General features: G+C 41.5%; 1 long non-coding RNA gene across 1 annotated transcript in view; it reads right to left on the bottom strand.

Moving 5' to 3' along the window:
* Nucleotides 1-17,056, bottom strand: part of LOC135579069 (uncharacterized) — a 44,154-nt gene extending 27,098 nt beyond the window's left edge. Inside the window, exons 1-4 of the long non-coding RNA XR_010471426.1 lie at nucleotides 16,995-17,056; nucleotides 16,833-16,883; nucleotides 8,944-13,036; nucleotides 8,373-8,412 (exon numbers count right to left, since the gene is read on the bottom strand). This is a non-coding gene — a long non-coding RNA (uncharacterized LOC135579069). The remainder of the gene's footprint in view (nucleotides 1-8,372; nucleotides 8,413-8,943; nucleotides 13,037-16,832; nucleotides 16,884-16,994) is intronic.
* Between the last annotated feature and the right edge of the window lie 2,617 nt (nucleotides 17,057-19,673).

Raw genomic sequence — 19,673 nt, 5'->3', positions numbered from 1 at the left:
GTGTCCCTGCCCCCAGCATTCTGCTGGTGAAGAATTCCACTTTCCTGATTGATTGCTGGCCAAGACTGCTCAGATGCAAGTGAGGCTGATTCAAGCTTTTGGATAAACAGTCTTAAGTTCCTGCATACCTGAAACTGAGCCAGATTCCTGCAGTAGGGTTGCTCACTAGAGCCAGCTAATATCTCTAGATCCCAAACAACATTTGAACTAAGTTCTCTTGAAAGAATGTCCATGTTGAGGTACACCATTAGTCCAAGCAGTGGTGAAAAATCTTGAACTTTGAGTCTTTAGTAACATAATAAGGCTGAACACTTCTTGTCTGTATTTATAATACAGACTTTTTGTTTATTGTACTTCGTCCTACTCCATGTATCCATGGCACATATTTTGATAAATGAAAAGCATTAACATGCTGCCTTTGATGAAGAACTTTGTTGTTTTACTAAATCAGCTGTCTAGTTTCAGTTTAGCCTGTATAACAAAGGCTTCTTTAATTCTAACCACAGAAGCACAGAAATCAAGAGGGTAATTACTTTGGTTGCACTTGTGGGGGGATCACAAGCTCTATCGGGTCCCTAGCATATTTGCTGCATTGCCTTCCTCCTCTGTTCTTTTCCCTGTTTTCTTCAAAGTCTTGATCTAAAGTACACTTATCGCACATCTCAGACAAGGGGAAATCTGCATTCCCCCTACAGTCCCAATCTAGAAAAAACTTCTGAATGTGTCCCTATCCCATAGGCACGAGTAAGACATGTACTCTAGAGTGAACCTGGTGTGATTTTTGTTGCATGAGCACAATATGAGAAAATGATGCAGAGCCTGGAAAAGCAGTATGGCAAATGCAAGAGGCTGGAATCAGGCATTCAGCCAGATCTGGGCTTCCCCAAAGCCTTCCAAAGGACTCGCAAGTGAAAGGCAATACAAAGTAAGGCCAAGTATGCTGACAAGGGCTTCTTAGATGGTATTTGCACTAGACAGGGATTTTGGTTTATGTTTCAAAACAGGCTGTTCAGAGCTAAGAGTTTCAAAGGCCATCAGGCTGGCTGTCAATAAAATGAAGACTCAGTGTTATTATCAGAGGTGTAGGATCTTGGCACTCTCCTGAAGGTTTTGTAAACCCACTTTAAAAAATCACCACCTTTGTGCACTGTGCTGTGGCAGTTGACTGAGTGGAATATGAGAACAGTGTTTACAAGTCTGTTCAACTCCCAACAGATTGCGAGGTTTTTCAAAAATACTTCGTGCTTCTTTTCCCCCATTTCCATTTGTCTATGACTAAAGTACTTGAAGATTAGTAACTGCAGAAAACGTTTATGTAAAGGGGGAGAGAGAGGTTTTCAAAGATACTATGGTGATCCTCCCAACAGGTACACAAACCAGACTTACATGTCTGTATCTATCTCATATCAAAAACTTATGTACATTACTTCTGTAGCTTTAACAGCTCCTGAAGCTAAAGTGAAAGCCAGCCTTTTGGACAGCATGAGACTTACATTTTTTTAAAGTAGTATATTTTTTCTCAAATGACGTTGTTTATTACGTATAGGAGATAATTTATTTCAAATGAAAAAACTCTTCAAAAGTGGCATGAAAAGGGAGTCACTTCCAGTGTTAATGCTGAAGGGTTACTGGCAATCAGAAGCCCATTTAATTAAAAAAAAAAAAAAATAAAATGGAAACTTCACACCATTTGAGATATCTTCTTCTCTTTTGCTGTTGAATGACCAACAAAAACAAGGGAAGTGACTCACTATCACTGAAACTAAATGATGGGTTCATCCATGTATTAATACTTTATTCACCTATGAGAAGTATTTAGCTATAAATTATTCAGGAAATGTTGTTTCCTGACAAAGAAATTGGCCTTTTGTGTTCATAATGTCCTAACAGTCCTAACAGATACCACCTGTATGCAGAAGAACAATTGAGATCCATTGCTGAAAATGTCATTTGCTGCTATCAATCTAGTGAACAAGGTTGTTCAAAATTATATTTCTGAAGGTGAAAGATTGTAAAATACTAGCAGCTTTGGTGCCTGGCCTGTACATAAGTACACTTCTTCAAAAAGATCATATCCAAACCATCAGAACACAGAAATTTTAAACATTTTCTCAGGTGATTGTGAGGACAAATCTTCAGCATTCCTTGTGGCAGATATATCCCAGGCTATGTCAAAATAATTCAAACTCTTCTTTAAATAATACAGGACATAAAATTTAAATTTTATTTCAATTTTAAACATAGCCTTTTACCGCACTTGCTAAAAGGGCAGATCTGCATTGAAGTCAGTGGAAATGCAAGACGTCATGAACACACTCAGCAGTGCAGCATAGGCACCTCAGCTATGTGGAAGGCACTGGTGGCCAAAGCAAACAGAAGAAACACAGCTGGCAAAGGACCACAAGTACTCGGGTGTCCAGGGCCCAGCCTGCCCTAGAGAAAATACACATCAATGTTCTACCAGCCCATCTGAAGGCTACACTGGGCCTATGCATGAAAAAGCTTGCATCAGTTGTTGGGGAGGCAGTATTCACTGCTATTCACCATGTGGCTTTAAAGGGGTAGAAGTTGATTAACTTTAGAAAGTAATTAATCTTAGCATAAGCATACTCAGCCATCTGTATGCAGGCTAGCAACAGCTGCTCCCACAGTCTGGTCTGTCAGAGTGTGCAGAGGAGCTCGTACAAATCAGCAGAGTCCACTGAAGTGCTTCTTTCCTTTGCTGTTTCTCCACAGGGAGAAAGAAACATGCTGGACCTTGGAAGGGAAGGAGGGACATCAAATATCTCACATTCTCAGCTTCTTGACCTGCATGAGCTTTTTTTTTTTTTTTAACAGTGGAACAGTGGTACATTATAAAACAGTTTGAGTGGTTGAGTTGTAGGAAGGCATGAATTTGAGATCCCATGGGTAACTCCTAGGAAGACTTTTGTTGGCTCACATCCATCTCCCAAACAACTCAGATTACTGACTGTGAGCTGTAGGACTGTTTTCATTGTTGTTCCTCTGTCAAATTCATTCCTTAAGTCACAATCCTGAAAATCAAATATATCAGAACATAATAAGGACTCCGGATACCTCATCAGGATCTCAGTCATTGTCCCCTCTCTCTGAGGAAATCACAACATCTGATTCTGATTTTGGTTTCTCAGTGAATTAATTTAAATGAATAATTGAATATGAAGTCTGGTAGCCCTAACTTCATTTCCATCCAAAAAGCTCCATGGACTTTGGTCTCAATGGTATATTTAACTAAATGGGTGAGAGCGAGTTTTATTCCTTGTCTCCAATAAGAGCTATTTGTTTCTTCAACAGTATGTCAAATAAATTCTCACTCATTTTCTTTGCCCTCACACATTTAACTAACACAATAACATTATCCATGTAAATTAAGTTACGTTTTCAAGTTCATGGTATAGTATTCCAATGAGAACAGGCTAACAGCATTTCTAAATAAGCTTCTCCCTTTTGTGGAGGTTACAAAACCTTATTGTGATTTTAGGGACTTAAGAAAGAAAAGAAAAAAGTCATCTCCTCCATCACCTTCCCTCTCTGCAGACAAAGACTACTGGCACATATTTGTATGTCAGGTGCATATTTGCTATGAGAGGAAATGTTGCAGAAGTTCCTTACTTTCCTCTCAAGAAGGTGTTGGACAGCCAGTGGAGGCACCCAGAGCTGCTGTGTAGTCTCCACACAGGAGATGTCCAACACTTGATCAGAAATAGGCTCAGCTGACAAAATGTAGTAGCATGACCTAGTCCTTGCTTGAGAGGTTGAACTAGGGAGTATCAGACTTCCCCTTCAGGACTTTAAGATTTGATAGTTTTGTAGTATTAATTTCAGCTCTCCATAAGGTTTGGCCTTTACAGCTATGACAAGTGCCAATCAAAATAAAAGCCTCATGCAACAATCATGCTCAGAGATGGGGAAAAGGTCATTCTTGCAGTCTAAAAAAAGCACAGTAAGACATGACATTGAATGAACTCCTCCTTTCTTTCAAACTTCTGCTTTTAAAATCTATTTGTTTCCCTGAAGTAGAAGAAAAATGTGGAAGTGAGAGGTAGCCAAATTCTTCCTAGCCTCCTTCTGTCCTAAATTCCCGAGCAACTTTCTGAGAAGACAAATGATGAAACGCTTTCTCACTTGTCAAGTTCTTCTCATCATTTCCCCTAAGCAGTGCTCCTCCATGTACCCACAATGCCTCTTCTTCTCCTTTCAGGTGGAGTTGCCAAATATCCTAGATAATTATGTGACAGAAAATAAAGCAGCAAATCATGATTCTGACAAGTAAGCAGGAGACCTCTTCAAATGTTTCATGGCTCTCATTCAGCAGAGATGTGGCTGAGCAGATCCCACATGGCAAGCAGCCCCAGGTGCTGTAAGGAGACTGGTCTGCTCTCAAACCAGAAAAATAACCTGTTCTAAACAGCACATAAGTTTGTTAATTCTCTTCTGCAGTTTACTTGTTTTTTGCTTTGGGCATGGGTTTTTTTGTTGTTTTGTTGTTTTAGTTTTAGTTTTGGGGGGCGTTCTTTTTGGTTTTGTTTTGGTTTTTAAATCAAGGTATTTTCAAAAAGCTTCTTTTACCTTCTTTGAACATCATGTTAAACAGTTTTTCACATGACCAAACTGTCTTACAGAGACAATACTTTTCAAATGGGAAAACACAAATTAAGCATTTAATTCACAGTGAGATATGGAAGCAAATCGCCCTGTTTTTTGAAGACCTCAGGGTTAACCCATATAGGACAAAAGAAATCCATGGAATAGAGCGTTTTAGTTAATTACTCTATTTTCAGAATTTGAGCTCCTAAGTTTGGGCTTGTATTTTTCCTTAAATTAAAAGAAAACTGAAATGCCAAGGGATGTTGCCAACAGGCTAATGGAAAGTGGTCCAGAACAATTTGTCCTGCTGTACCATACTAAAACACGTTTTAGCAATCTCGTGTTTTTTCTTTGGTAAAAGCCATCTATAATTAGATCTAAAAATACCAATATTAATCCACAAAGCTCTTGGCAGGTATTTAAAAAATACCACAGATCATTATCCTGTATTAGCATGAGCCCAATTTTGCTGCCCATAGTAGAAGTTTTGGGGTGTGGGAAAAGCTGCTGCCCCCATGAGCACTACCAATGCAGCTGAGCCAGGGGAGAGCTGCACTGTTCAGAAATGACGAGCCCTGCATGTGCTGCAGCCACTGCATTGTGTCACCACCTGGCAGCCAGGTAATGTAAGCCTCCTGTTTTATTCCTCTTTCTCTACAAACGAATTCTTACCTCTAGATTCATCCATCAGGGAGAAGTTTCACTGATTGCAATGCAACTCTGAAAAGAGAGGTTTCACTCACCTCCAACTACTAGGCTGAGTTCTCTGCTAAAATCAAAGGTGTCTGGCTGATGCAAATCCATTTCCTTGAGGAATACAATTTAATTTGGCCAAATGGCATTTCAAAGTGCCAGGCAACCTCGAAGTGGCAGCAGTCTAACTCAGCAAAGCAGCTAGGTACAGTCCCAGGAGCTGCATCAGCTTTGGGCAGCACGTGCCATGGTGCATGTGTACCCCACCGTCCGCTCAGCAGCTGCAGGCCCATGGCAGAGCTGGCAGGTGGGATCTGTGTGGCAACACAGCTGCTCCTGCTCACAAGCCAGTAAGTGAGCTCAGAGCCATAATCAGGTTCAACTCCTGCTCTTTCCAACACAACCATCAGCAGGTATGGAAACACCTTCGCTCCCACCAAATCTCTGGTCTGGCAGCCCTCAGCAGAGGGGAGAGCAGAGAGCAAGAGGCAGCAAGCACCCAAGCAAGCTTCTTGGTTCTCACCAGAGTCCATCAGCAATGATGCTAAATCTTGGCATTAGGGAAACAGATCTTGTGTCAAATGTAAGGGTCTCAGCTGCTGAATTGTATCAAAATAGTGAAACAGGAGCCCTAAGGAACTAAGTACTAAAATCGACATAAGCAACCAGTATACCCTTTTTTTGAGGAGATGAAAAGAAAACAACATGGCTTATTAATTTTAGAGGTGGATCTGAACTCACACCTCATATCACAGGAATGGATCTTGATGAGGACGTGCTGTCCTGCCACACAGCTGCAGCATTTACCAAATCCATATGCACAAACACCTCTGATTGTTACTTCAGGCTAAGATCTTCCTTTGCAGTTAAGATAACACCTCTAACTCTTTTCTAGCTGGAAATTACTTCGGATTGAAAAGTTAAAACTGTAATTAGCAGACTAATATTAAAAAAAAGCATAAGCAAACAGGAAGAAATAAAAATAAGAGTTCTCCTGGAAGGTATCCAGTATTTTTCTCATTGAGGGAAGAGGGGTGAGATTAGCAGTAAAGTAGGATGCTGACAGCAAATTTAGTACAGATCAGTGCCACAGCATGCTGCTGTCCTCATCCTCCTCCCTCTAGCCTGACTCAACGAGGGCAGCTGGTAATCCTTCCATTTTTAGCACAATGCAAACCTTTCTCTGTTCACTAATCCATCACATCAGCAGCATCAGCTGATGTGCGGCCCCTTTCTCCTACAACTGCCAGAATGCCTGATCCTGCACTTATGTCCTGCCCCACAGTGCCAGGAAAGGTTTGTGGGATGAACAAAACCCTGCCCCTTGAATGGTGCCTCAGGAGAATTTAAGCAGCCTGAGTTTTAGTTTGTTTTCTTTAAAAAGGCAGTTTAGTCGAGTAGAGCTCAGATTTACAGGACAAAGGGGGAGAAAAAACCCTACTAACGCTGTCATTAATCTCTCTGTAGTGGTGGAAAGCAATTCCATTTGTGTTCCTAGGGAGGGTCTTTGCTTTATGATCCAGCAAAGGCTGGATGCTACAAGGCCATTTGAACTTGTGCCAAATTCAATAGAGACCCACAGCAGTGGAAAACGAAGTCATCTAATTCTACAATCAACTTAACTTCTACTATAAAAAGGACTGGGATACACCCTACAAGTAAATCCACAATTCTGACAATTAAGACTCCATATGAATTCGAGTCCACCTAATTTTGTCATAATCAGTGGTAACATGCAAAGCATTAAAAGCTGTACAGTCCAGCAAAAGTAGTCTTTCTCTTGTGTTCCTTCATCTTAATGCTCTTTTGCACCATTTTTTTAACTTAGAGGGCTGAATACTGATATAAATTATGCAAGGAAAGACACCTTAATAAAATCAGAGAAGGTACACTTAATACGAACTGCCACAATCAAACAACACTGCACATGGTGTAAGCTTGGTGTAAGGAGATTTATACACAGGGCCTCACATCCATTTGTTTGGTCCTGAGAAATTGTGGGACACCTTGAATTAGCTGTTATAATACACAGCGTAAAGCAGAGCACATATTTCACTCACGCAACAGTTTAAAAGTGTCTGAGTCTTGAAATCCTTTGTGATATCAAAAAATATGTAAGAGGCATTAAACCTTTATAAAGAATGAAAACCTTTACAAAGATTTAAAATTAAGTTTACTTTTATTCAGGAATAATAGCCTCTGTCCTATTTCTAGAATATGGTTTGTTCCTACTCGCTCAACATGTTTTCCCCCAAAAAGAATGTGAGCAGTTCTCCAGGCAGACAATGTTTCTTCTTACACTTGCAAGCAGCTTGCTCAGAAGCAGCAGGACTAATGCTGCTGCTGTACACATACAAGGACATGGGCTGTAGGCACATTCCTGCACATGCACAAGGTAGTGTGAAGCAACCGGAAACTGCTTCTGCATCTTCTGCACCTTTAGAGGAGATGGTCTTAAAACTTAAAACTGGAGCTCAATCTTTCTTACTGATAGACTTGCATCAACTGGAGAGGATTACTCAGCTTCAGGGACAGTACACTGCATATTCCTGCAAGTTGCCTTGCACCATGGCTTTATTACTACTAAAAAATAAAATAAAATAAAATAAAATAAAATAAAATAAAATAAAATAAAATAAAATAAAATAAAATAAAATAAAATAAAATAAAATAAAATAAAATAAAAATTTTTAAAAAAAGGCATGTAGAAGTGTCCGAGAGTTGAATTATGTCAATTCCACGGTGGGACACAGTAGTCAGGAACAAAACAATCTCAGGAGGCAACTTAATAATGGAATTGGCTTCTGTATTAGGTTAGAGTTGCTACAAGCCTCACCCATCTGTGAAGCAGAGTCAGATTTGCTACTTCAGTTCAGCTTTATTCAGTATGCCAAAGGAAAGAGTACAGAGGATGTAGATATTAAAAAATCCTGGCTCGTGCTTTGAAAGAAACAGGAAACAAAATTACATTATCTGAGGAACTTCCTACAGCAGGACTTTTGCAAAGCAGCCAGATTCATCTACCAGTAATACAGAGCACTACCCAAATACCTTAGGGCAAAAATACTCACCACAATTTCACCCTCACAGTCCTGTTTGCTGTGCTAGCAACTGAAAAATAAGAAATAAATCATTGAGAAAGCTCCATAAAAGGCCCTACCATTCCATTAATGTAGAGGGTGATGTACTACAGCAGGTGTTTGCAAATGTGGAATTATTTCTACAAGCATGGAATTATCTGCTGAGGAGTTTTTACAGCAGGGTTTGCCCTAATACCCTGTACGAAGGGACCTTACCCCCTTGTCGCCTCAGACCGCATATATGAGAGAAAACACCCTGCTGCCCCCAGCCTGCAGAGGAAAGGGGATCTCCATGGAGGAGGAGGAGGAGCACCCATCAGGCCTTGCCCTGTTGCTGCAGAGAGAAATGTCCAGTACACGCATCTGGACCCAGGGGCTCAGGAGCAGGCACAAGGCTCACAGGCTGAGCATCAGATTAAAATCTGGGTGTTTTTTAGAAGCCTCTTCAGATAATCTTACACAGAGCCTGCTACTCATGGGCAGAAGGGAGGGAGGCTCTCTGTGACCCAGTGGGAGGACATCCATCCCTCGCACAGGAAAGTGACCCCAGAACTGTATTTACCGTGCAGGGAAAGTGAAGACAGCCCTGGACAGAGATACACACTGAATACAAAATGGCTTTCCCAAGTCTCCTAGAGGGGAAAAAACAATAAAAATAAAAAATAAATGCCCTTCTTTAAAACAAATAAATAAATAAAAGTCGATTTTGTTTTGCTTATATGGCACATCTGCCCAGTAACATGAGAAGCTTTGCGCGCTGGTGTAGGGCTGCACCTACCTGGCAACTCTGTATCTGAAAAGCCTCCTGCTGCTGCTACTGTCAAATGCGCAGCAATGGAGGCATTTTCCCAAAAAACACAAAGCCAAGGAAAGTCTGCCTCTTCTAGTCAACATGAAGATGAAACATCCATGGGTTTAGGACCTACAACTGATCAGCATATTTTAAAGGAATCTAAAGTATTTAACTTACGTGCTTCATTTAGGTAAGAAACAAAAGTAAGATTAGAAGTGGAATTACATTCAGTGACACAGAAGAACTGAGGCTGGGCTGTGATACAAAAATATAAACAACGTGATTCTTAACAATACACTGTTTCGTGTTTCCTTTCCAGAAATATTTTTACTTTCTTTTTTAAACTCAGTATTGGTAGGAACATATTGTCTTGGTAAACAACATTTGTTACTTTTCTCTTTCCCCCACTCCCTTTCCACCCAGATATATGCTTCTAAAGCGCAAGTGGTTACAACAAATTCAGTGTCCAGACACTTGAAAATATGTTGCAGTGAACACAGACCACCCATTGACTTTGTCTACTTCATTTTCCAGTCTCGAGTTTTTGCAGATTTTCCACTGCCCTTGATAATGAAGAACATAAGATTTTCTTTGCCCCCCCGCCCCCCTCCCCCCCTTTTTTTTTCCCTTTAAATTCTTAAATACAAAAAGGCAACATGCAGGGGCAGGTCAAGGACAATTTGTTAGACGCCAGAAAATCCAAAATATAATGCCAAAGCTGTTGCCTTTCCCCCTCAATCAGTGTGCTGTCAGTCACATTTCCACTCACATTGTAGCTTAAAGATCCAAACTGGTTTCCCTCTTAGTTTGTCCTCACAAGGCTGCTAGACATCAACCACCATAGTTTGCCTTTCTTATATGGAGGTCATAGCAAACTACAAAGGTAAAACAGAAGTGAAATCAGTCTAGAAACACAACAGCTTTGCCATGGTTCCATGTGTCAAAGCCATTATAGACCTTTTTCCCCAGGGTCCACAAATTCCCTAAAATTTCCTGATTTGGCACAACAGCTTGCAGAGCATAGTTTGGCTTGGGTGCTATCACACAGAGCTATGTTCTTGGAAAGGCAGGCAAATGAGAGCATACTGCTGACATGAACAACAGAAAAAGAGATGGTTTAAACTGTATTTTACTGTTGGGAAAAAAAAAAAAAAATCTATCTAAACTGCTTCTCTCTGCAGACTTAACATACAGCTTTGCTGTTTGCTTCTGAAGGTTGCCTTCTTCCCACTGAGAAGCCTTCTGCCACGTATCTGTCCAGTCTAGCTATTTTTGCCAGGTAGTTTTTGTCAGATTAGGTTAATTATTAATGCAAATAACAAAAACAACCCCACCACAAAATCCTTTTATTTTAATTGCAAACTGGGTACATTACTGACAAATGCTGAACAAGCTTAATCTGCCATAAACGGTAGTCATGTGTTCCATTTACACAGCTTTTGTCAGCAGTACTTCAGAAAAACACACACAAATAGGGATCACTTCGTCCTTCACTAAACTTAATCAGACTGGAATTGTTAAAAGTTAGATGGTGACGGTCTGTAAAGCAAAGGGCAGAGCACATTTTCAATGAAGTACAGAAAACAGGAAAAACATATTTTAAGAAGGCCAAGCATAAACACAAACTGAAATATGTCCAGAACCACTGAATAGGCCCCTTATAAACAGGGCCATGTAAATTTTACTGACTGCAAATGGTCAGGGGCTTTGATTTTCTGCTTCACTTCAGAGGGTCCACCAACATACCTTATTTTACCAGTAGATAAACTTATATCTCAGGGTAAAGTCCAGTCCCATTGCTGAAACCTGACAGCTTGGATGCTATATATCCAGCCTGTAAATACATTTGCTTAGCCTTATTTGAACTCTGTGGGGACCTCTACATGATAATCTGTCTGTAAAAGATACTATGAATTTTGATCTTAATCCAGTTGCTAAATTTTTCTCCCTTGACTTATTACTGTGTTGCGTGCTGCAATTCTGAAGCTTCCAGTGGAAAAAGGTGGGTTTTGCATAAGGAAATACAAGCTAAACACCTGAGAAAGAAATTAAAAATAAAATTAAAAAAAAAAAATAAAAACCACCAAAAAAACCCAACCACCAACACAGGCGTTCTGAATATTGCATTGTTGGCACTACTTGTTACGGCAACTAGGTTTAAGAATCAGAGCTGGATTAGCAATTTTTACTTCTGTACTAACACTGGGTTTGGCTTTCTGGGGAGTTCGGGGGTTTTGGTGGTTTGTTTGTTTTCCAACAAAAAGTTTCGCATTATTCTTTCCTATGTGTTCCCCAAAAGTTTAATGTAGACAGCTTTTAGCTTAGCCATTGTCAACAGCAGCAGATAGGGATGAATCTGGTGGCAGGTTTCATTGAAACCCTAGCAGCTGGGACACTCTCAGGGTGTGTGTGCCCACACTGATGCTCACTCCAGTCACACGGGGGCTGTTCTCAAGGCAACAGGGGCTCCCTCAAGTATCCTATACAGTAGGCATTAGGAAAATAGCTAAAAGATATTGGTGAAAACCAGATCAACCTTTGAGAATAAACATCAACAACACAAGAGAAATTAATATTCTGGGTTCTAGGAAAGAAGATACTTTCTTCTTGTAGGTAATAGCTCACTTAACACCACTAACTCCAAGGCCTTGCCCAACTACAAAATCCAGCTAATCAGAAAGTTTAACTTTCTTACACTTCCTGGGTAAACCCTGTCTGCACCCCTGCCAAAACACAGCACTTCTCTGCAATCCCAAACAATCTTTCATCATAGGTATTTCTCCTGCAGCTCCTCACAGTGTCATGCACACAGCCATGCTGAATGATCAGAGGCAGAATTAAATGCATAAAAGTGTCAGGCTGGGAATTTTGAGAAAGCTGTTAGCCCTGCCTTAGCACTCTTGCTCACTCCTCTCCCCATTGATCCAAATGCTAGACCAAAAAGGAAGAAATATGTCTAAGGTCCAACTTGAGCTTCTGCTACCAGGGCCCGATACATCTCTGCCCAGTCAGCTCTTAATTACACTCATTATTCATGTTCATATCAGCGACATGATGCAAAGCCTGGAGCACTATCCTGAGATGGAGACAGCAAACCAAAGCTGCTGTGGGAATTTAGCAGCTGTCTAGAGGACAGATAACAACAGGATGTCATTTATCCTTGGTGGCAGGGTTGGAGGTCTTGCCGAAGCCGTTACAGGCCAAAATTTGTTACCAGGCAATGGCTGCTTGGTGATTCATGTGAAATTAGTTATGGCCTCAGCCAAAGTGACTGTGGATGAGTGCTCACGTGGCACTGAGGTGCTAATTAGCACTGTCATTGCATGGCTCCATGCAGGTCACAGCTGTGTCTGGATCACATGGTGAATTAGCCCCTCTGCTAATGATGCCACCGTTAATGAAGTGAAAGTTTGCTCCCATGGAAAGGTTAAGTCATTAATTACTACTTTATCTGATGCAAATACAACAGGGAATGGAGGCTCTGCCCCCTCCATTAGTGTCAGACAGAGCATGCTGAGAGGGAAAGTAGGAACCATCCCAGAGGCTGGAACCTCTGCTCCCTGGGCCCCATCCCAATCTCTTGTGAAGTGAGTCCTTCCTCCTGTGTGTCTTAATCTCAAAAAGGCATGATTCTGATCCTAGAGTAAGGGAGCAAGTAAATAACAAGTAATATGTGAGAATAGTAGTGACTGCACAGCAAAGGTGTAAGATTTGGTTCCACTGTCAAAAACACACACACATACTGAACTTCCTCACCTGTTTTCCACAGTGTGGCTGAGTGCAGGCAAGAGCAAGGCTGGGTCTGTGTTTCACTGTGTTAGAAGGGATCCAGGGAAAGTTTCTCTTTTGACAATACAATTTCCTTAAAAACAAATTAAGTTCTTCTTATGTTGGATGTATACAAACACATTAAAGGAAAAAACAAAACAAAACAGACCACTGCTCACATTCTACATTAAGCCTCATTACAATCTCATTTATAGGTCTTAAAAAGTTAGGATTATTTAATTTCTACAGAAAATAAATTCCCTACCCACCCCCAACACATTGAACCTCATGGCTGCCCGAGGGGGCCCACAGTAGCAATGTGGATGTTCTTGTTTGGTGGCCTGGGGAGAAGACAGAAAAGAGAAGAGAAACTCTTGAGGACTTCCCAGTTTCAAAGAAAGTGCAAATCTAGAGCAGTTAGGTAGGCAACTAGCACAGGTGAAACCCAAGTCTGGATTAGGCAGTGGGGAGTGGCAGCTGTGGCAATACCACAGTATGTGGCAGCATTCCTGATGGTGGGATGTTAACAAATCCTGGCCAGAAGAAGGCTGTACTTTGCACCCTGCTCAGGAGGCCCACATCCATTTCATTTCAGTAGAAGTCTTGACTTTCTTCATACTTTTTTTTGGTTTTTTATTAAACTTCTTAAGATTTTACTTGGCAGAGGGAAAAAGGGTCTGCATCATTTCCCAGTAGGGTAACTTTGGGCCAGCCAGTGAAATTTGATATATGTTCTTAATCTTTAAGACTTCTGTTGACATCACAAGCCAGGAAAGTGGAGCCAACAATTGGGGGAGCTGAAGTTTGGATTCCATAAAGTACACTCTTTCTGTTTTTCTTTCTAAGCTATTATTGCTGTTGGTGCAAAACTAAAGAAGGGGATTTTAAGGGGATGGGGAGTTGTATCTTTAAATAACAGCAGCAGTATGTGATGGTTTGAATTCCAAGTTAGTCCAAAAGCAAAGACAATTAACAAGGAAGCCAGAGGTACCGAGCTGGACATCGAAGAGTGAAAGAAGTACCTGGGCCAAATAAGAGGGATGAGATCCTGCAAGGGTTAAGACAACCTAAGCAAAACCATTCCTTCTCCACAATTCCAGAGGAGCAGGGAACACACAAGATGGGGGAGAACAGCCCTGCTCATTTACAGATCTGCTCATACAATACAACATTACTGCCCACCGCGACACCAGCTTCAGTCACACAGCAGCCTGGACAGTCACAACATCCACCCTCCCACATGCTCTGGAGAGCCCTAGACCCCACAGCTGTGTGTAAGAAGGAGAAGAGCTGGAGGTGACCTCCCTGTTCTGAGCCAGGCCTCAACTGCAGCCCCAGAAAGGCATCCAATCCTGTGCCTCACAGCTCTGGGAATTAGACTCTGCTAAGCTAGGACTCTGGGACTCCAGAGGCAGGGGGTCCTTAAGTCCATCACCTTTTGGGACTTTTCCTAATTAGATCAACATCTTAAAAAGCTGAGGAGCCTGCTGTGCACTGCGAGCAAGCCACAGAGTACCGGGATTCCAATCCTGCTCTTACTGGAATCAAATGGGGGCTTTGCTGTTGACTGCAATGGGGCCAGGAGGGCACCCTCACTGCCAAACAGAGGAAACAAGACATGAAAAGGCAAACCTCACACTCCTAAATAAAACAGCAGATGTCAGATCATGTATTTCCAAACAAAAGACACTGAATCAAGGGTCTGAAGCATTAATTGCTAATTTTCAATGCAGCTTTTTCCAACAGCCCACTTTGATACACCAGCTTCCAGTGAGGTTACAGATCTCCAGATCCTTTTAAACAGGTTGGGGCAAATTAGCACGTTCACATTGCTTGTTCTCAAAGAGGTTAGAGAAGACACTCCTAACTTGGGAGGGGGAGAGAGGAAAATCTCAACAGCAGAAATAGCTTCCCATATTTTCACATCGTTTACCACCAACCTTAAACATACAATAGTTATGTTTCCTGGAAGCTGTGCTGGTTTTGGCTGGGATAGAGTTAATTTTCTTCATAGTAGCTAGTATGGGGTTATGTTTTGGTTTGTGCTGATAACACAGGGATGTTATATTTATTGCTGAGCAGTGCTTACACAGAGTCAAGGCCTTTTCTGCTTCTTACACCACCCCACTAGCAAGGAGGCCCAGGGTGCACAGAAAGTTGGGAGGGGTCACAGCTGGAACAGCTGATCCCAACTGACCAAAGGAATATTCCATTCCATATGACATCATGCTCAGTATCTAAGCTGGGGAAAGGAGAAGGAAGGGGGAGATGTTTGAAGTGATGGTGTTTGTCTTCTGAAGTAACTGCTAGGCATGATGGAGCCCAGCTCTCCTGGAGATGGCTGAACACCTGCCTGCCCATGGGAAGGAGTCAATAAATCCTGTGTTTTGCTTTGCTTGTGTGCATGGCTTTTGCTTTACCTATTAAAATCTCTTCATCTCAACCATGAGTTTTCTCACTTTAAATCTTCCAGTTCTCCCCACTATCCCACCAGGGGAAAGTGTGTGAGTGGCTGCGTAGTATTTAGTTGCCAGCTGGGTTAAACTGCAACAAAGCTCCAAGAGCAAAAACATGATACCATAGTTTGAAACACACCTTCTGCTCACAGGCCAAGCACATGCTGCACAGAAACAGATGTCCTCACTGCCTTGCCAGGCTTGAGGGAGACATGCACAGAGCCTGGGAATCAGTAAACGCCGCAAAAACCAAAGCTCAGTTTTATAGGCCTGTTTTCAATTTATTGACGTGCTACTTAATGCCTCTCTTAGAAGAGCTCATCAAATATTTAAAGAGAGCACAAATTCCTTTCATTACTTTTGCAGAATAAAACCTACAGAATAAAAACCCTATCAGAGCAGGAGAGGGCAGGCCTGGGCTGTTTAATATTTACACTCTGCTAAAGGTCCCATTCTTGCTACCTTTGTCACTTATGCTGTCAAGTGAATGACCGAAGACAGCACTGTATGCAAACTTCAACCAAGGGGTAAAACAACTGTATCTAGTCACAGGTAACTGAAGACCTCTCTGACCACTCAAGTAAAACTCTGGGCAGAAGCCTATTATGGTTGTCCTCAGTGCTGGCAAGACAGAGAAATGTAAAAAGCAAACAAAGTGTCCCAAACCCAGTAACACCTACTGAGAAAATGTTTCTCCCATTACAGAAGTGATCCAACTCACTTTTTCCTCACTGTTAAGCCTGAAGACAACTACTGACCTCTTTATGCAATCATATGGGGTCAAATGGGGGTAGCAAAGGCTGAAAAGCAGGAGCTAATGTTAGCACTGTATATTTTTATGACCTTTGGTGTGTTTACAGAATACAGAAGCTATTGTTTGGAAGAGTTTCACATCTAACCATGCTGAAAGGGAGGGAGCTGGGGAAAAGGATTATGAACAGAGCTGTGCTGGCACATGAAAACCAGAGCCAGCATCCCAGCAATGGTGGATTGCTGACCCCCACCCCAGCACTTTACCCCAAGCCAATTTAAGAGCAAACAAGAATTGTAAAATACACACCAGCATGTGACAATGAATGGGAAAGCAAGCTTACTTTTACAAGAAAGGCAGCAAAACAATTCTTAGCCTTCTGCTGAAATTCTGTACATAGCTTTGGAGCCCACACAATTCTGTCATTTCATATTCTGGACAACTCTCGGTAAATAAAAGATAAAACAAAACATACAGTAGTGTTTCTGTTGCAGCAAAGCAGTTATATACTTGCCATTTCTTTCCCACACAAAAAATGTTTCTATAGAGGAGCCTTTCCTTTTCCGTGGCCATAAAGGTTCCTCATCACTTAATTTGCCATCAGCCACATCCAGTGGTAACTGAATGAGGAAATGTTTCTTTTACAAGCTTTCTGGACACAGGTGTCATAATTGGATGCTCACCTTGGTGCCGTCTATTTTGATGGAAAACTATTCTCAGGTCATAGAGAGGCCCTGTAAACATAGAAGGGACAGATTTATACTTGCTTGTAGATTCTATGTTATTCTAGCCATCTAAGAGACAGATATATAGCTTAAGCAAACTATCTTCCTCTTTCTACTTACAGTGATCCCAAGGCACTTCAACGACTGCCTTCTTTTCTGCTTTAGCTATTAGGACTGGAAACTTCTGAGAGCAGGGAGGGTTTTTTGGTTTGGGGGGATTTGTTGTGTTGGTGGGTTGGGTTTGTTTTTTTTTTGTTTTTTTTTTGGCAGGGTGTTTGCACAGCAGATTTCCCAGCTGCACTGCAACTGAACATGATACGTCTAGATAACATCACTACATCATGACTGTTGTTGCTGCTATGCAAAAAAACCATCATTTTTTCTACATGCTGCATTGCACGAACCAAATCTTTTTAGAGCACAGAAAATCTCCTGATCATCAACTCAAAACCACCTTACACTACAGGTTTTCCTGCTTTTTCTACTGTGCACAGCAAGCAGATGGTACTGACTTAAGGACCTCAAAACTAGAAATAAACTATGAGAAAAGAATAACATCTTAACCTTCATGGTATGAATTAGTAGAGTGATCAAAGCATCCAGAGAAAAAGGACAAAAGTCAAATCCACTGTACATTTGTCTTAAGGAAAATGTCACTGATCAGTCCTGTCCCTCTAACTTCAGAATAGCTGCTATCTGCTAATACCGTGTGTCCACAGCCTCTCACAGCAGAGGGTCGCAGGCACAGACCCCTAAGGACTCCCTGTGGCTGCACACCAGCAGCAGCCAGTGTGCCCGTCCTCCTGCAGAACAAGGGGTGGTTCTTTTGGATCATCTCTTTCCTCTGGCAGCTTTAGCTTCCTGTTTTCCAGAGAAACCTGCAGAGACAAACCCCTTTCTATTCCTAGCCCCCCTCCATTTTGTAAATACTCTCCCCAGTTCTATACAAATTATATATGCTCTAGAAAATTATTTGCCTGCTCAGAATCTGCTCAATAGATAGGCATGTGTGGATAGGAGCTCTTAGACTAGCAACAGCAGGCTACTGGTGACCATGAACAAGTTGCAAAGATAAAACTGTCAAAGGAACTGTTAACAGCCTTTGCATTCTCTACCAGGGCATCATTTCACATGTTGATATTAAAACAAATAAATTAAGTCTCACTGAAACATGTGCTGCTTCCCTTCTGTTTTTATCCCTTTTAATACATGCTGAGAAGTATCCGTTGCTGGGAAAACAAAACAAAACAAAACAAAACAAAACAAAACAAACAAAACCAAAACAAAACAAAAAACACAGGTAAGCTCTTTGTACTCCACAGCAGGCCAATTTCCTGCAACCCCCTGACTTCTAACTAATGCCTCAGACTCTGTGGAGGACACAATTCGTTCTGTGAATATCAGGGTACTCTTAAATTTCTGGTATTCAAGTGGGCAATTTTCCTTTGCATTGTTTCAGACCATACAAGTACTGGAGAAAAACAACAACAACAACAACAACAAAACACAAACAAACAAACAAAAAAGCAACAAATAAAACCAAAACAACAAAAACCAAACAAACGAAAACAAACAAACAACCAACAACAACAACAAAAACACAAAAAACACCACACCCCCAAAACATTAGGGAGAAAAAGTGCAGATATGGGATTTGGAAAAGTCTGACTCTCTAACAGTTCACATGGTAAAGGCTGGTCTAGGAAAGATTCTGGATTAAAAGGTCTGAGCATAGAAACTGCCATCAACCAGAGTTACCGATGTTAATGCAAGGATACCACAACTCTCCACTGTTGGATCTTTAGCACAGACCATGAGCCAGCAGTTTTGCCATCCTGGGATGTAACTCCTACATGCTCTGTTTTTAGCAGCATCCTGGCCTGCGAGATCTGTGGTTGCGTTGTTCTTGGAAAAGGCTGCTTGTTATGGCAGTAGGAATGGATAAGGGGATCTGAGACCTAAAAGAGCAGCCAGATTGACAAAATGAGTTCACATTTCATTGTTATTTAAACTCTAGTAAATCCAGTCCTCAGAACACGGGAAGTCTGGATGAAATCCAGTAGATTCTTTGGCCTGACTAAACAGTGTTGTACTGGAAGCTGAGACAGGGAGAAAAGGCTTTACACGATGCTTGTATCCTGCCCATCCCTGGGCTGACCCGGCACGGCTGTAGGACCTGGACATGCTTGACCAGCTCAAAGGCCTGTTCTCAAAGAGACCATTGGAGCGGCCGTATCATGACACTCTGCACAATCCATCCATAGGCAGCCCTGTGACTGCATATGGACCTCCAGCCCTTCTTGTGTGCCACCCAGGCTAAATTTGTCAGCTTACCTGTATACCAGGTAAGCCTCTGAGTAGCCTCCTTTCTTAGTGGGAACAAGAAAGTTCTCCTTACAGCTTTCTGCCAGGCACACTTTCCTGCTTTGCAAAGCTTCCTCTCTTACCTCTAACCCTCAGTCTCTCTACCCCCAACAAACCTGGTTTAAAACCCTCCTTCCCATGTTAACAGCTCTGTCTACAATGTTGTGATTTAGTTAAGACCACTGGTTTGGGGCATTTTATATGTAAACTGACTGATTAAAAACAAGTACAATCTCACAGCAGTTTATACTTTCAAATAAACTTATTCAAGACGCTAACAGGCAGCTAGCCTATCAAACCTTCACCGCCCCCTTAACTGTATCTTTAAGAAATCGAGGATTTTTCCCATGTAGTAGTCATTGTTCAAAATAATTGTAAATTAAAACTATACACATATTTTAATGTTTTTATTATATCTAAATAGTGCTCCAATCA

This window comes from Columba livia, chromosome 3 (genome assembly GCF_036013475.1).
Source record: "Columba livia isolate bColLiv1 breed racing homer chromosome 3, bColLiv1.pat.W.v2, whole genome shotgun sequence".
NCBI classification, from domain to species: Eukaryota; Metazoa; Chordata; class Aves; order Columbiformes; family Columbidae; genus Columba; species Columba livia.
Note: the sequence above shows the minus strand (reverse complement) of the source record. Positions and strands in the feature narration are given on the sequence as shown.